Here is a 5,335-nt window from a genome sequence, read left to right on the forward strand (position 1 = left end):
AGCTTCATTGCTGTTTTTCCCTCACTTCCCCTTATCGGTGATGAACGTGGTCACCAATCAGAGTGTGTATTCCCATTGAGTCTTAGTTTTGCCCTGAGGGGATCCGACCACTTGCCTTGATGTGTCCTGGGACAGCAACTTGCTTGTTCTTGTAGTGTTTTGTTTTATTAATTCCTTAGTTTCTGCTTTTCTTATTCTCACCATCAATTTTGCTAGGAATCTTGGTTGGCAATTATTTTCCTTTGGTTTTTTATGTATACCATCCTATTGTCTATCTGTTTTCTGATGAAAAATCAGTGCTTATCGTGTTTTTATATAAACAACATGCATGTTATATGTTTCTGGTAAACTGTGCAAACCCTTTTCACATTAATTTTCTATGTGTTCAATGAGTGCTTATATGCATGTGAATATTGTTTATGTGGGTGTTGTGGCATTGTAGTATCAGTACTGGACTGCAAACCACAAGGTCATCAGTTCAAACCAACCAGCTGCTCCTTGGAAACCCTATATAGTGTCACTCTGAGTCAAAACCAACTCAATGGCAATGGACAACAACAATTTTATTTATGTGGGCGTGTTATATGCAAAAAAAAAAAATACAGTAGTCTTATTGGTTTTCCTTGAAACTGATACTTAGTTTCTCTTGAGCTGTTTTCAGAATTCTTTCTTTTTCTTGGTTTTGGAAAGTGTCATTATGATATTTCTTAGTGAATTTATTTTAGGGTCCTTTCTGTGTGGAGTTTGCTGAGCTTCTTGTCTTTCATGATATTTGGGGAGTTTTCAGTCAATATGTCTTTAAAAATGCTCTCTGTACTTTCTATTTCTAGAATTCCTATTATACATAAATTATTCCTCTTGATGGTATCCCACATGACTCTTATGCTTTCTTCATTTTCATATTGTTCTTGTATAGGTTCCCTGAGTTCTGTTTTCTCTGATCTTTTTTACTCTAAGTATGTCTTAAGTTCTTTCTTAGGTAGTTCCATTATTGTCTCTCCCTCATGAAAAATTTCTGTCCATTTATTTTGCTCACACTTTTGAGCCACCTTATCCTGTTTCTTTCTTTCTTTCTTTTTTATATGTGATTTATTATTGTCTTCTGTCTTTGAGATCTTATGGCAATATTTAGTTATGTATTTATTTATTGATTATATGTTTGTTTGTTTTGTACTGATTTTTTGCTTGTTTTGTTTTGCTTTAATATATCGGGGCAGGCAGAGTAGATATGCTTGATTCATTGCTGGTCTGGTGGCATAGGAGTACTCAGCACCTACTGAAGTCTGAGTAGGGCAGCAGTGGACAGAGTGAGTGTGTGTCACTGTCTCCTGTGCCTTTGGGGTGACTGGGAGCTGACTCGGTTGCAACCATTTTGCAAGAATTATCTTTAGCAGAATTTTACTTGCACGTGATATTAATGATATTGTTAAATGATTTCTGCATTCTGTTGGGTCACTATTTGGAATGGGCACAAATATGGATCTCTTCTAATTGATAGCTGTCTTCCAAATTTCTTGGTATAGCCCTGTGAGTGTCTCCAGCACTGCATCAGTTTGTTGAAACATTTCAATTTGTATTCCATTAATTTCTGCAACCTTGTTTTTTGCCAATGTCTTCAATGTAGCTTGGACTTCTTCCTTCTATACCACTGGTTCTTCAGCACATGCTACCTTTTGAAATGGTTGAACATCACCCTTCTCTTTTTGATATAATTACTTTCTGTGTTATGTTCATCTTTTGATGCTTCCTGCATCATTCAGTATTTTAGCCATAGAATTCTTCAATATTGGAACCCGAGGTTTGAATTGCTTCTTCAATTATTTCAACTTGAGAAATGATGAGTATATTCTTCCCTTTTGGCTTTCTAAGTCTATGTCTTTGCACATTTTATTATAATACATTATTTTGTCTTTTTGAGCTGTCCTTTGAAATTTTCTGTTCAGCTCTTTTGCCATCATTTTTTACAGGTATTTTACTCAAGAATATGATTCAGAATGTCTTCTGACATTCCTTTTGGTCTTTTATTTTTCTTTCCTGTCTTTTTAATGAACTTTCACTTTCTTCACAGATGATGTTCTTGATGTCATCCTACAGCTCTTCTGGTGTTTGGTCATTAGTGCCTGATGGATCACATCTGTTCTTGAGACAGATGTGTTCAAGGTCATATTTTGGCTCTTGTGGACTATTTCTAATTTTCTTTAGCTTTGACCCGACTATGTGTATGAACAATTGATGGCTTGGTCCACAGTCTGCCCTTGTCCTTGTTTTAGTTAATGATATGGAGCTTTTCCACCATATATTTTCACAGATGTAGTCAATTTGATTTCTGTGTATTTCATCTGGGGAGGTCCACATGTATGGTCACTGTTTATGTTGTTGAAAAGGGTATTTGCAATGAATTAGTCATTGGTCTTGAAAAATTCTGTTCTGTGATCTCCAGCATTGTTTCTTCACCAAAACCATATTTTCCAACTACTGAACTTTCCTCTTTGTTTCCAACTTTCACATTCCAATCATCAGCAATTATCAAGGCATCTTAATTGGATGTTTGACCAATTTCATACTGAAGAATTTGATAGAATTCTTCAGTTTCATCATTATTGACTTTGATGGTTGGAGTGTAAATTTGAATAATATAGTGATATTAATTGGTCTTCCTTGTAGGCGTTTGGATATTATCCTATCATAGACAAAGTTGTACTTGAAGACAGATCTTGAAATCTTCTTTTTGATGATGCATGTGATGCCATTCTTTTTCAATTGGTCGTTCCCAGCATATTAAACCATATGATTGGCACAAAATGGTCAATATCTGTTCATTTCAGCTCACTAGTGTCTAGGCTATTGATATTTATATGTATCATTTCATTTTTGATGACTTCCAATATTCCTAGATTCTTACTTTATACATACCATGTTCTAGTTATTAATGCATGTTTGTAGCTCTTCTTTCTCTTTTTGAGTTGTACTTCATGAACAAATGAGGTCCAGAAAGGTTTGCTCTGTCCACGTCCAGCTCTGTCCATGTCCATAAGGTCAATTCTACTTTGAGGAGACAGCTCTACCCCAGCCATATTCTGAGTGCCTTTTAACCTGAGGATTTCATTTTCTGAAACTATATCATACAATGTTCCACTGGTACTCTTAAGGTTTTCAGTGGCTAACCCTTCTGAAATTGTTATCCTCTCTTTCTTCCTACTCTTAGCCTGGAAGCACCACTGAAACATTTCCACCATGGATGACCATGCTGGTATTTAAAATACCAGTGGTATAACTTCCAGCATCACAGCAACACACAAGGCACTACAGTACTACAAACGGATAGACAAGTGGTGGCTCTCTCTCTCTCTTTACATGTATACATGTCGTAGTGGTTACGAGTTAGGCTGCTAACACCAAGGTCAGCAGTTTGAAACTACCAGCTGCTCCACAGGAGACAGATGAGGCTTTCTGCAAACCTTAGAAACCTTATACAGGGTCGCTATGAGTTGGAACCAACTCCACAGCACATCAGCAGCAATATATATATATATATATATATATATATATATATATTGCTATATCCTATAGTGCCACACCAGGAAATGAGAAAGTATATAAATACATATACTTTCTCATTTCCTGGTGTGGCATTATAGGATAAGCACTGGACTGTGACCATAAGATTGTTGGTTCAAGCCCACAAGCCACTCCTCAGAAACCCCATACAGGGTCATTGTGAGTCAGAATCAACTCAAGTGCATGTAACAACAACAACTATCTATTCCTATTGTGGCACTGCTGTAGGATAAATACTGGACTGCTAACTGCAAAGTCATTAGTTCAAACCCAAACAAAAAAGGACTCTGAAACCCTATACGGGGTTGCTATACGTTGTTGTTAAGTGTCGTTGAGTCAGTTCCGACTCAGAGTGACCCTCTATTGGGTTTCCAAAGAGCAGTGGTGAGTTTGAACTGTCAACCTGGTGGTTCAAACTGACCTTGTGGTCCAGTGCTTAACCTACAGTGCAACACCAGGACTCCAAAAAACTAAAGTATAGTAATTCATTAATCACTGTTTGAATTTAGTGATTTTCATCTAGTTCTTACTGTTGGATTTATATAGCCTTTAGTAAAATAATCCCTTCAGATATTCTGAACCTTGTTCAAATCAACTTCAAATCATTATTTCAATCAGGATTTCAGGGCTGTGAAAAAGTCAAACAGTAATCATACTTACAGATGATACCTAGACAAGTTTACTACTGCCTGACTGTGCCACATGCCACTTTAGCATACTCGAAAAAAGAAAGTGACTTTGTCATTGACAATGTAGGCCTTTTAATTTCAGTAGTCCAGTATTTTATCCAATATTCCAATATTGTACTTAGGCCTCCAAGAAAAGTTATATTTTGGAGTGCCTGAGCAAATACCGCTGATTCCTTTTTTCACCCCTAAAATTTTTGTATATCTTTCCGTGATCAACCCCAAATATGTGGCTTTTGTGCTGCTCCTCCTCATTCCCCTCCCATAGTCATTGTTGTTGCAGTTGTTAAGTGCCGTTGAGTCAGTTCCGACCCATGGCAACCCTGCATAGGGTTTCTAAGGAGCAGTTGGTGAGTTTGAATCGCAGACCTTGCAGTTCAAACTGATTTTGCAGTCCAGTATTTTAGCCTACAGAACCACACCAGGACTCCTGCCATAGGAAAAGAAAAGGACAATAAAGAAATTTAACTGTTAAGTTTCTTTATTGTTCTTTTCTTATCCTTTTTTTTTTTTTCTTTTGTACAACATCTTTTCTTTTAAGATTTCTCATTGTCTTTGAGGAATCCTGGTGTGGCACTGCATGTTAATCCACTGGACCACAAAGTCGATTTGAACAGCAAGGTCGAAGGTTAAACTCACCAGCTTCTCCTTGGAAACAATATGCAGGGTTGCTATGGTTGGGAACCAACTCTACAGCTCAAAAAACAGCAGACATCTTTGATGTCCTTCAGGATCACTGCTAAATAACTAAAATTGATTGTTGTTGTTGTTGTCAAGTGTCATTGAGTTGGTTCTGACTCACAGAGATCCTGTATAGGGTTTCTGAGGAGCAGCTGTTTAGCTTGAACTGTCCACCTTGCTGTTCAAACTGACCTTGCAGTCCAGCACATTTGCCTGCAGCACCACACTTTTATTTATTCTGCTTGGAATTTGATGTATTTCTTCAATCTAGATTCTTATGTCTTTCTACAGTTCTGGAAAACTCTCAGCCATAATCTTTTTTTTTTTAAGTTTTATTGTGAATTGAGTGACAGGTTACATGGGAGAACATCTGTTTTACACTCATCATTTCATTGCAATGATTATGATCC

The sequence above is a fragment of the Chrysochloris asiatica genome, unplaced genomic scaffold (genome assembly GCF_000296735.1).
Source record: "Chrysochloris asiatica unplaced genomic scaffold, ChrAsi1.0 scaffold00222, whole genome shotgun sequence".
Classification (NCBI taxonomy): domain Eukaryota; kingdom Metazoa; phylum Chordata; class Mammalia; order Afrosoricida; family Chrysochloridae; genus Chrysochloris; species Chrysochloris asiatica.